The sequence below is a fragment of the Lonchura striata genome, chromosome 1A (assembly GCF_050655825.1).
Source record: "Lonchura striata isolate lonStrDom1 chromosome 1A, ASM5065582v1, whole genome shotgun sequence".
NCBI lineage: Eukaryota > Metazoa > Chordata > Aves > Passeriformes > Estrildidae > Lonchura > Lonchura striata.
In genome coordinates, this window is record NC_140741.1 from 54,579,862 (window position 1) to 54,593,452 (window position 13,591).

At 32.1% G+C, this 13,591-nt stretch overlaps 1 protein-coding gene across 4 annotated transcripts in view; it reads right to left on the reverse strand.

Moving 5' to 3' along the window:
- MGAT4C (MGAT4 family member C) overlaps positions 1-13,591 on the reverse strand; it is a 321,254-nt gene that overhangs the window by 236,570 nt on the left and 71,093 nt on the right. For 3 of the 4 annotated variants that reach the window (XM_077783549.2, XM_085570193.1, XM_085570191.1), the window contains exon 2: positions 8,248-8,330. The gene's annotated coding sequence lies outside the window, so the exon portion shown is untranslated. Of the gene's footprint in view, positions 1-8,247; positions 8,331-8,468; positions 8,542-13,591 lie in introns of all 4 variants that reach the window. The other variant, XM_085570192.1, reaches the window with a different exon arrangement.

The following is a 13,591-nucleotide window of genomic DNA, read 5'->3' on the forward strand; positions in this document are numbered from 1 at the left end:
AAACTGGATTAATTTTAAACATTCAACGTAAAATAGAAAGAGCAGCTTTCAGAAGTTTTCTTGTATTATTTGGTAGACCACCCTCAGTTATGAGTAAACATGTAATATTAATTCATATTGCAGAAAAAACACATATTAAAAACTTAAAATTGTTCAAAGTACTAAACTTGCCTTTTATGACATGAAAAAAGTTATGAAAATGTCTTTTGTGCGTACTAGACAATAATAGTCCTTTAACAAAAATTATAATAGACACTTGATTACAGAAACATTATAAAACTTAGTTTTGCCTACTGACTGCACTTATTTGTAGATCTTATATGAACATACAGCCATTGAATTATAGTTGACCTTATTTGTGAAAGTGTAAGAATCTGAAATAATATTCTCCTTTTTATATATAATCCAACCATTTTGCTTTTGTTGGCTTCTAAGCTCATACAAGTTTAACAGTTTTGGAATTTTTAAAGTGATTCCTCAATTTAAAGCACTGTATTTCATATGTTAAAATATTAAATTGTGTTCTCTGTTAAAGCTGGCTGCCTTAGTAAATGGTCTTCTTTCATGTGAGCAAGGGAGAAGAAAGAAAGAGTGCTCTAAATTGTAAGGTAATGGAGATAAAATGTTCATTATGTAATACTCTGAATGATAAAAGTTTAGTCACCATAATTCCATATTTTTTTATTATCCTAAAACTTCAGAAAGACAAACTCTTTATAATGCAGTCTTAAAGATTATTTGAAAATGAGCTTTTGCTAAAACAAGTCTCATATAGTGCCTTTTGAAAATCAGATTTCTTCAGCATATTGAATATCAGCATTATTCTTTTTGTAAATATGCACTACATGGAAGCAGAAACAAGAAATGCTGTTCAATCTTAAAAAATGTAATATAAACTTTTCCTTTAAAAACTAGAGTAAGTTTTAGAGACAGAGGCATTATTTAATAATAATTATCATATATAATTGAGAAATGCATAATTTATTACCCTGTCAATATCTGAATACATAATTTACTCCTTTCATAGAATATTTGCTTTTCTTTACAACATCAGTCTATCACGGAAAACATTTTTGACACAGTTGTTATAGTTAAAGTTATAGTTTTATAAAGTTATAGTTTTATAACTAAGAACTCAGATTATTTTAGAAGAAATTATTAATTTGGTTAACAACCTTTAACCAATTTACCAATTGATAACATTAACTGGGTTAATCTATCAGTTTCTGTGGGGCAGGATTGAATTAGAAGTGTAAAAATAACAGTAAAAAAAAAAAAAGAAATCAATAGAAACAAATACTTGAGTTTTCCCATCCCAAGATTTCTGTACTTAATTGGTAATTAGCCATAGAGAACTAGTAAATGCCATGCTTATTTTTATTCTAAGTTGATGGAACACATTCTAAATGTACACCAGAACTTACCCATTTGTTTTTAAGACTTTATGACTAGCCTAAGAGTCAAGCAAGATAATTTTCCTTGCTTCACCAAGCAGCCACATGAAGACTGTTGCACCATAGGTTCCAGGGCTCTAATTCTTCAAGACAAATCTCATTCACAGAAAACCCATTGGTAAAAAGGTGGTAGAAAATAACATAATTAAATTAAACATGGGGGTATTTATATAACCATTGAATGGTGTGGCTTCCAATACTGGAACTTTCATCTAGTTCCAAAGCCCCTGCCACGGGCAGAGATGCCACCCACTAGAGCAGGTTGCTCAAAGCCCCATCGAGCCCTTGAACAGAGATAGTAATACTTTATTGAATAACTAATTTCTATTTAAATTAAAATAGTAATGAGAACTTCCCCAGTGCCAACATTTCAAGAACTTTGAAATCATTGTAAACAAGGGGTGATAATGATGATGGTGTGGTGGTGTTCTTTGTTTTAATTATTTAGAGAAACACATCTACAGACATGTTAACATCTGAATTTCTTATTTACTTGCACAATTGATTATTGATTAATATCTCTTCCACTTCCCAGATTCCTTCACGACTAATATCTCCTCCACTTCCCAGATTCCATTTGCATTGATATATCTTGATAAAATAGAAATAATAGTGAAAGCAACTGATAGAAATAACAAAATTATAAAACCAATTTTTTTAGATTTTCAGTAAGAATTCAAGTGGACAACACAGTAGTACAGTATTGTCTGGGGCAGAAAATTCTAGTAATGTATATATTAGTGACTTAGTGAATATTTGCTAGTATGAACCAGTATCCCATTTCCATAGCACATGAATAGATTTAAAAATTATTAGGAAAAAATGAAATACATTATTACTTTTTTTTTTTTCAGAAACGATCATGATTAAATAATAGTCATGATATAAAACTGTGAAAAGGTAGGCTGTTTTTAGTATATTAGAATGGCTGGAATTTCAGGAAAGCTAAAGGCTGCTTAATCTTGCATTGAAACAAAATATATTTGTTTAACAAAGAGTTGAGGAAAAAGATCTACAAAAAAAATCACAAAAACCCCAACAAAAACTATGCAAACAAACCAACAAAAAAACCCCAAGCAACTTCCCTCACAAAGAATGAATTGGTGGTGCATTCCAGTGTTAAATATGTTTGGTTCTAATGGTTGTTACAAAAGGAGCAATTCTCACATCTTTCCCACTCCTCTTCCTCCCCCATTCCTGCCATGCCAGTCTTGCCTCCTCAATTCTGTCATTAGAGTGACCCCTCTGAGATTTGAGTATGCAGGAAATTTTTATTTCTTTTTCCCCTTATGGTATGATCTAGGTTTTCTAGGCAGAATTATTTTGTGAAGGGATCAGATGAGCACATTATGGAGCAACAGATCTAGAAGTAATATTCAGCTGAGAATAGAAAAGGAAGCAAGGAAAAAAGGAACTGATATGACTGATATGTTGAGATTTCATCAGTTATGTCACCACTATTCAGTTGGGTAATTTTGGGGGTCTTATCGCTCTCTGTCTATATATATATATAGACAGATATATATACACATATATATATGCTTGGCTTGATTTTGATTTTATACTTGATATTAATGGAAATTTTATATGACATCAAAGGGGAAAAATAAGCATTTAAAACAATTAGTATGTTATTTCTTTTAGTGGTATTTAGTGGTATTTAATGCTGTCACTGATAAAGACAATAGAAAAACAAGACAACTTACAAAAATATTTTATCATTTTTAAGTGATATTTTCTTTGTTAAGAAAGAAAAAATAGTCTTTTATTCTTGTACATTTTGAAAACTCTCCAATATACCACCAGGAAAGCTCTCATCTCCTCAGCAGGCAAAAAGCACCTTATAATTACAAGTTGTCTTTTTTCTAAGAGGAGCTTTAACTTCATTTTGTCTGTATTCCTACAGTTCCACAAGATTATTTTGGAAACAGAAAGTTCCCCAGAGTTCCAGTTTGTTTTATAGAATCTGAGAGCACAAAGTCAACAGTAAGAGCCACAGAATATTAAAAATAAAAAGTGACAAAGATATTAAAAACCAGAGCTGGACACCAAATTTATAACAGTTATGAAGATGCAAACTGAAGATAGAATATTTCTTGCTCAGACTAGAAAGCTGAAAAAATTGCCATTAGACAATTATGCTGGCAGTTATTCTACCATATTCAGAGTTTGGTAAACTTAGCCTGATTTAGGTCAAAGCCTTTCTAATATATCAGAAATTATGCAGTTGCAATTTACCCATTACCTTTCACCCTTTCTTTGCAACTTCTATCACAGTATCAGCAATTAACCTAATTGTACAACCACTGCCAATTTTCATTCATATGTAATAGTTACAGGCCAGGAAGGTCAGGCTCTTTCTACATAGTCATAGAAATTAATAAAGCTATGCTATTCCCTTCATGATTGAATTATCACAATCTACCTTCTAGATCTTTCTGGGATTTTTTTCTTTCGTATAGATGCTGTTATCTCCTCTTGAAGAGATAATTAGCTTTTGGTTACTATCTGTAATAAAAGTACACATGCCCACTAAGAAATACACTCTAAACCCCAAGTTTTTATGATCTTTGATTTCTTTCACCCTTAAGAATGTTTTTGTTACTGTCTGTATCCACTGTCAGTTCTTCCATGTTACTTATCTCTTCATTCCAGCAGTCCAAGATATGTGTTCAAGGGTGTAGTGCTCTAGCAAGAAGAGTTCTTGCTCAGGACATAAGCATGGCCATATAACTCCAGTTATCATACAGACAAAAAAAAATCTTGCAGATTTTTACTTCTGTGAATATCATTTAAAAGATAACATTTTTTAAAAATTATTTATTTTGCCATATGATGACACACAGCCTATCAAAAAATTGACTGAGAGTGAACTGAATATTCAATTACTTTTTTCAATTAAAAAAAAAGTTATAAAGAAAGCTCCTGTTGACAAGCAACCATGTTACAGAGTATTACTGTTCTTTGCAAGAGAAGTATTATACATGTTTTTTTCTGGTCATTGAATACATTTTCCTGACTCTAAATAATTCAGCTTAATTTTTCAATGTCAAATCATTGCTGATCCTGCATTCCTTGCCCACTTTCAAAGCAGACTATTTGTTTTGCAGAAGCTGTGTACAATATTTTACTGAAAGGGCAGGTTTGTTATTCTTCCTACCAAATAAAAAAATTAAAATATTTTTAAAGTAATAATGCAACATCACTTTATGCAACATCTGTTAAATAGAAAATTACCAATTGGTAACATTTCCTTTTCTCTGACACATTTGAAGAACACAATTCTTCACTTCCTAGTTTCTTGTATCTAGTGATCATAATGCCAAGAAATTTGTGTGCCTCTACTAATTTCAAAGTGTAGGTGTGGTAAACATTTATTGGTTGTTTTTAATGTGATAAAGTATATAAAAATTACTCTGAGTTCATCTTCAAAGAGATGTTTGAGATTAGAGATTTTGGGATAATTTCCCTTCCTAAATAATTGCAATGCAATTCTTTAATAAAAGACCCTATCAAACCGTTAATAAAATCTACTCTGCAAAACACAGAAATAAAAGTCTTTAAGACAATTACATTGACTTCTGGCTTGTTTTATGTCTCCTAAAATATTAAGTAAACAACCTAAGAGCTAAAAATAACCCAAGTAGCATTACTAGTACTTGAAGCTTTTAAATATGAGATCAGATCCTGATCTCAGAATTTCCATGTGTTCTCATGCAAATTTTCCATAGCCCTTCTATAATTTCTCATAATGAAAAATGATTTCATTATAAAGTTGCAGATTTTTTTTAAAGTAGCAGGTATCATCAAAAGTATTATAAAAGCATTTACATTTGCATAGAGAGTTTTAGGTTGAGGATTGCACCTGCACCCTAATTGCATACAGTACTTGTAGCAAAATCTCTGCAAACCCTACACCTGAAGCAGATGGAAGAAGACTGCATCAGGAGATCAACCCTTACTAATTAGAATAGTTTGTTATGCTCATCTGCATTTTAATCAGATATAAAAAAATTATTTCTGAAATACATCAAGAAACACTATTTTCACCTCCTGAAATGCATCAGAGAGTTTATAGTTAATCAAGTAAAATAGCTTGCACATTTTTACTTTCTATATCTTCCTCTCTTATATATACAATATTAAATGCATATGGGTGTCAATTATTTTATTAACAACTATATAAAAGCTCATCAAAATAGAAGTGATTTCATATGTCAAATCCTCTTTGTTAAGGATTTAGCTTCTGTGCTCAACAGAAGAAGATGATTTTATGGTTACATTAGAAACATTTTATTTTCTGTAAAATGCAGTGCAATGTAATACCATCAAACAGATAAAGCAGACCACGTGTAGTCAGACATTAGGAACACTGTATGGTTTGAAGGTATAGAGAATAAAGACTTGTCATGTTTCTTCTTTTGACCAAAAGAAGCATAAAACGGAATTAGTTTTGTCAGGCACAAGGAGTGAACTGTAAAATTCATCACCTGAGTAAGTATATCTCACATTCTTGACAAATAAGTACCAAACTGATATTGCTAAAATATTCTTATACAGACAATTATTTAAAGAAAATAGTTTTCTCTATTGATTAGTTAATTAATTAATTAATTACTGCATTATAAATAATAATACTTTTTTAATTCATAAAAAATTGTCAGTAAAATTCAGTGAACTAAAAACTGCATAGATAGCATTGATAATAGTGATTTAATTGAAGAAAAAAAATTTATACATATTAAGAATGTATTTTCTAACAATGTTATCTGAAGAATGAGGTATTTATAATAGAAAGGAAATTTTTTTTATTAGCAATAGAGAGCAGAAATTTGTTGCCATCACCTCATTAAAAAATTACCTGTATTGGTAAATTTGGCCACAAGCACTAGAGGTAGAATCACTGATGATACCCATTAATTCTAAAAGTATGCTTGGTTCCTAAGTGTTCCTTACCTTTTCTCAAACCAGTAAATTATTTTCCACATATTACCTTGTTCTATTTTTCTGGATCATTAACGTAATGGCATTATGGTATTATTAGCTTCTGGGGTCACTTTTGACAGCAGATTTTAGCATGTATTTCAAAAACATATAGACATATAGCACAGTAATTAATTTACAGTAATCTGGATGGAAAAATGAGCATCATTGAATTAGACCTGTCATTAGAATTTCCTAATAGTTTGATATAGAAGGGATATTTTTTTTTCTCTAGAGACTTTTCCCCACTATCAATTTATTGACAATAATATTAATGTACAATTAGTCCTTTTATTATGTTAGGCTTTAGTATTTCATTTTGATGATTTTTACTCTGCTTATGAAATTCAGACAAAATTTTTTCTGTCATATTCTCTAAAATTCCAAGTATAAACTCTCTTTCCAGACACACGATAGAGTTATAGAGTGATTTGTGTTGGAAGGGACCTTACAAGACCATCTAATAAACCCATCTGCCATGGGCAGAGACATCGTTCACCAGATCATATTGCTTAAAGCTCCTCCATCTTGACCTTGAACACTGCCCGGGGAGGGGCATCTACAATTCCTCTGGGCAATCTGCTTTAGTGTCTCACAACCCTCATTATAAAAAATATTTTCAGTATGTCCAATGTAAACTTACACTCTTTCAATGAAAATCATTGCCCCTTGTCCTGTCAGTGCAAGAGTTGGTTAAAAGTTTTTCTCCATCTTTCTTATAACTGTCCCTTTATATATTAAAATACTGTGATAAGGTGCCCTTAAGTCTTTTCCAGACTGAAGAACTACAACTCTCTTAGCCTGTCCTCACAGGTCAGGTGTTCCTGACCTGCATTATTTTTGGCCCTCTGCACCCACTCTGAAAGGTCCATGTTGTTCTTGGTCTGGGGACCCCAATACAGGAGAAAACCCTTCTTTTAATAAGCAATATTCCCTGGAATATGTTGCATGTAGCTAGCCCTGAAAGTGTGTCATACTGATTCATCAGAAGCAAAAATGGTGATTCGTAAATTATTCATAACTTTCTTTCTCCTTGAGGCAATATCTGACCCACAAATATATAAAGGATGAAAAATGTCTCTCTTAGAGATAAAAGAAATGCTGATTTATATAGCATTCATTTAATTCCTCTTGATTTAAATTAATTTTTAAGTGAGCATTTTACATATTATGTTTATGTAAAGGACTGATTAAATAGATATATTTTCTCTAATCTGTCTAGTAAAATAGCAAAATAGGTATTCTTGATGCCGCTGCTTTTACTGAATCTTATTTCACAAAAGATTCAGCATCACTTAAATGAACAAGACTTGATAAGACAGCTTTGTTTGTTGTGTGCTTAGTTAACTCTTTCCATTCTATTTGATTATTTCAGTTAAGCTTGGCCAGTTTGTTTTCTGCTTTAGAAAAGTAAAACCCAACTAGAACCCCCAAACAAAAACATGAAAAGATAATTACATTTGTCTAATATGTACATCACAGTTTTTATACCCTTTTTCATTTGCCCTCATGTCACACTTTGATTTGAAAACCTGAATGCTTGTTTTAATGATACCAAGTTATATAGAGGACAATATGTTTGCAATTCCACTTCCTTATTTCCTTCATGTAGGTGGGTCTTTTTTAACTTAGAAACTACCATGAGAAATTTAACAAAACAATAAATTTTCAGAGATCGCAAAGAGCGTCTCAAACTGTGGCTGTCATCCACATAACACATAATAACAGTGCCTAGTAAATACTGAGGTTTCTGTTTTCTAATAGTGATTTGCTTTAACATTAAATATTTAGCATTAAATATTTCACTTACCTTTTTCAACCTTGTTAAATCTAGTATCTATCTGAAGAGCTTGACACTAAGTTTTAAGGTCACACTTCTTCACTTAAAAGAATCTGCAGAGAAAAAAGAAATCCATGTAAATATTTCAGAATATCTTTTCTTCCTCTTTCTTTTTTACACAGTGGTTCACTTTACAAAGTCATCCTATTGTGTACAAAATAGTTAAAATTTTTTAGGATAACATTCCTTACCTGGTGTTGTCATGGGTTGGTCCACACTGTGTAATTCTTGAGGAGAAAAACTTTCCAGAGATAAATGGATATTCTAGGGACAGAACCACAGAATTTACATTCCTTACATATGGTGACTGTTCTAGGAGAATTCATATGTATAGTCTCATAGTCCCAGTGAAGCACTGACATTTCCATATGCAAAAGTGCAAGGCAAAATTGGAATGAGCCTTTTTACAAACGAGAATAGAGAAGAACAATGGTTTAATATTATTTATTGTTTCTCTTCTATGTGATGAAGTGTTTCAGTGGTCTAGTGGAAAAGCATTTGCACACAGTCCATTTAGAATGACAGAATTATGATTCTGAATTATGAATGGTTTGGGTTGGAAGAGACTTTCAAAAACATTCTTGCTATTTCTTGGCAAATTGCCAAATTTTAGTTTGTTTTTAGAAATAGAAATGAAATTTTAGATGGGTTTTGTGAACAAAAAATACTTGTGCTGTATTGTAGGGAAGGACTTGGATTATGGAGTCACAAAGTAATCAAAGAAAGTTATTAATTAAGCTACCTTTAAGTGCTTCTCATTTATCAGCAATTGCCTTTCTACTAAAACAAGATTGCTTACGTTAAATATGTCATGCAACATACCACAAGTACTGCCATACAGAAGCCATGAAACACCACCACTTTCTCTTTAAGAAACCTTTTCTAAATTTCAGGATTCAGAAACTATTTCTATTGAAAGATGGGGCATAATGCATAAAAAATTCATTCCATAATATGTCATGCAATTCCGGCAGAAATGAATTTATTTTCTATAAGCAAAAATATTTAGCTAAAATATTATAGTTCAGCCTGCTACCCCCAGTGATGGGATATATCTAGTTTTAATTTTCCTTTTGGGAACTTTTTATGCTGAAAAACTTTAATTTAGCTATAAAAGTGTACTTCTAAATGTATAACAAAAATATTTCTGTAAATATAATTTTTGGAGGAAATATCCCCTTATATTGCACTTAAATATGTCACTTTATGAGATGAAAATTCACCATTCAAGCAATGAAAAAAATATAAAATAAATAGAAATTAAAATATAGATAAGTGATACAACAAAATATAGATAAGTGATACTGAAGGTTTTAGCACTGTAATCAATCTATCCTATTCTCTGTGACAGGTGCTCTCGGCTGGTATTTAAAGTCTAGTTAAGATTTTTGTTTTGCATAACAAGAGAAACCTTTAGGAAAAATGTCTCAAAGCTTGTAAAAGACAAGTAAGAGATAATTCATAAATTCAGAGTTTCTCAGGCACTTTGGGTTTCTCACAAATTCTCTTAGGAGGCAAGAGGAAGAATTTTCGTGAAGAACTTAAAGATCCTATTCCCTGTTGGAACCAACAAATGCACACAATAGACAGGAGCACTTTCAGAAATCTCACTGTATAGGTAATAAAGCAACATAGATGGTTTGTTAGCTTTCAGTACTTCTGTTATGTCCTTTGCTCAGCTTGTGTATTTGATATTCTAACTCAGAGAAGAGATATAGCAAGCACTCCTGAATACCCGATACATTAACAAGAACCATTACTGTTTGAGTATGCCTATGCTTAGCCCCTTTTATACTCTCTCAGATTGTGGGGAATATAAAGTTACTTACCTAATATAGGAACAGATTCCCAGAAGACAAGGCAAAATAACTGATTGTCAAGATTATGTGTATCAAAAGCAAAGATTTATTACTGCAACACATTAGTAGAATATGTGTATAATTCAATTGTTTGTTTCATGCTTAAACATGCATAAAATCCCTGAGACTTTCTTTGTCAGCTTCCTGAACTTGTGGAAGAGACAAAGAACTTCAGACTTTTATTTCTTCTGTTCCTCCTGACCTGCTTAGCTAAAATTTTTTAATAGTACCTTACTATTTTTATCTGAACAGAACAGGTCAAATTTGTCCAGAAGTCACTCATCCATTAGTTCTGAACATGACATTTTGTGTAGAAAATATCCTTGGAAATAACAGACATAGGCTCATGTAAGAGAATCACATAATATAAGCTGCTACACATTTATTGCCAAAGTATGCAGCACAGAGAAGGACCACCAGATAATATGAGAAACACTATGTAAGCCAGTGATGGTGTTGGGGTTTTGTCTTTTTTTGATTAAAGTACAGAAGAGAAAAGAGAAGTGGTCAAAAGTGAAGAAAAATTCAAAACAAAAACAGTATGGGAGTGTCTCAAAAAACAGCTTATACCTGTTCCAGTACTAGTTCAAGTTTATCTATAAAAGAAAAATTTCCCCTCTGAAACAAGGGATTATATTTGAGTTCAAGATTTGTGAGCAAAACAAAACTATGATCTTTTTCTGGATGAAGCTGCATTAAAACCAGAACTCTCCATGTTCTTAAAAAATATCTCTGTATGTATGTCTGTACAAAAATAGCAACAGGCCAACTTAGGTAAAGTGTCTCTGTGTCACTTGAACTTAGGCTTTGAGGGTATATAAACAACTTTACATACTCTAACTTAGAGCATTGTGCTGGTTTTAGCATGAAACTTCCAGTGAAAGGATTTAAGCTTTTTTTTTTTTTAAAGACACTTAAGAAAACATATACATTACAAATTCACATTATACACAATACTTATTAGATATGCAAAAAACAAAAAAGGGCACGCAGTAATATCTTGAAGTAACTTGAAAGTTCTAACCAATAAACAATCCAAAAAACACTGAAAACTGCCTTACCTTTCCTTTGTAGTGGAATATTGTGAGGGAAGTATTAGTACATATAAAGTCAGACAATACATTGAAGAAAACTCTGAAAATATTAGACCAACTCTTTCTACTGTCTATAAAAATTTCTATGAATCTAAGGAAAGAAAATATAAATTGGAATGAAAGAAATCATATATGTAAAGCACAGACTTATAAGATGACATTAAAAAATTTTCTTTCTACAAAATAGGTAGGAAGTAGGGTTTATAGAAATAGGTTTATTCTGGCTATGGAGAAACATATAAATTTAGCAAATACATGATATGGCTCTTACTAGGCCAAGTACTCTTGCAAGAGACGTACAATACTTGTAACTTAACCAATACTGCAGGGAAACTAATGCTAATATAGGTGTTCTTTGCTTAGCAATATCTGTCCTTCAGTCACATAGGAAAGAAATTCTAGTTATACAATACTGAATTATCATCAAACAACATAATTTTTGATACTAAAACAGCATTCAGAAATAAACAAAAATTAAAGTAGAAAACAGGGATTTTTCAAGGCAATGTGTGCACAGAACAAGACGGGTTTTTGTTGCTGTCACTGAACCATTGCTCATCTGGAGACATGATTGTCAGCCACCTGGTTCAGAAATATAGAGACATATGGTACAGTTATTATACTGACCCAAAGTTATTCCAGTGAGCATAATCCAAGTTTGAAAAAAACCCTGATAAATATTCATTTAAATATGTAAATAAATATATTCTATTCTGTAAACACACATGCTTTCAGTGCCAAATCAAAGCCTCCTACATGCTAAGAGTTCACAATAGTCTTGGGATATCCAATAAAATCAAATGTACAGGAGAGCAATAAAATAAGAAGATAACAACATGCTGATCAGCATTCAAATACAAAATGTGGCTAAGATCTGAATTAGCCTGGCTTCTTTGCAAATACAGCTATAAATCTTATCATGGTCTTAAGCAAAAAGCCAAAATTAATGAATGAATATATTAGAAACAAAATGGTAGAGATTGTAATCCTACTGATCAGAAAAGAAAAAACAAGAACTAAATAACAATTATAAAAACAACTCAGTTGTCTCTTAAATTTATTCCATTTACAAATCTCATTCCATATTTTCCATTCAGTGCATGACTGCATTTTTCCAATAAGAGTTTCCCCTAACAAACCATTTTATTGAAATGCTTGTATAATTTTCAGCTATGCTTAAATTATACAGTTAACTATTCTAATAAAGTCACAGGCAGAATTATGCATCAAAGTGGGGGAAATATATAAATGGGATTGGCCTGGGCAGGGCCACATAAAGTACCAGTAAGGATTATGAGCCACATGCTGATATTAAGGTCTTTCTTTTCAGTTATTTGATTTTGGTCCAAAATTAAATAACTCTCATGTTTCCTCTCATACTTCCCATGATGAAAAATATCTTAGGTTTTTCCAGTTGCTCTTTGTCCTAGATTTTTGCCAAAAACAACAGATATTCCAGGTTAAAGTATATAGCTCTGGAGCAAGAACCACTAAAATTGTTATCATTCTTCCTTCTGTATACATTGGTGCCAGCCCAAGTTGCAAAAGCAGGCATTTCAATATGAATGCATGATGGGAGGGTGTAGAACAGTCATACTCTCCTCAGTTGTTCCCAGCAGCAGGACAAGAAGCATTAGACACAAACTGAATTCCATTTAAATATGAGAAGTGACTTAACTGTAAGAGTGGTCAAACGCTGGACCAGGTTACTGAGAGCGCTTAGCCTGCGGTGTCTCTATCCTTGGAGATATTGGAAACCTTTTATCTGAAGCCCTGAAGAACCTGTTCTCACTGACCCTGATATGAGCAGTGGGGTTAGACTAGAAGATGCCCAGAGATCAATGCCAATCTCAGCTCTTCTGTGATTTCATGCTGATCTCAGATGTTCTGTGACCCAGAAGTTCTATAACATGGTCAATGCACCCAAACTGTAATCTTGAGGGTTATGATAGGATGCAGTTATTGTACACCACAACCAGAATACCATTGCCTGCCTACAGGGAGGGTCCTCAATTTGTGGCAAGGCATCCAGTGATCCAGGAAGAGTGGCCTGTCAAAATGCTATCTAAATTCAAGTACTCTGCAAATCATTTTGGGTGAACTCTTCAAAGATGAAACCTAACCAAATCAAACCACATCTGAAACTGTTTAAACTTCAGCTAATGAGGTTTGTATGTTTTTTTGCAGATAGCAACTATGTAGGAATAAAGATAGACCATACTTTTTGTAAAACTAGTCAAACTGAAAAATATTTAAAAAAAACCGAAATACTTTTCCTCCAATCACCTCCAACACCCTTTAAAAAGTACTTTAATATTTAGTAAAATGTATTCTATAATATACATCAGTGGAGTGATTTGT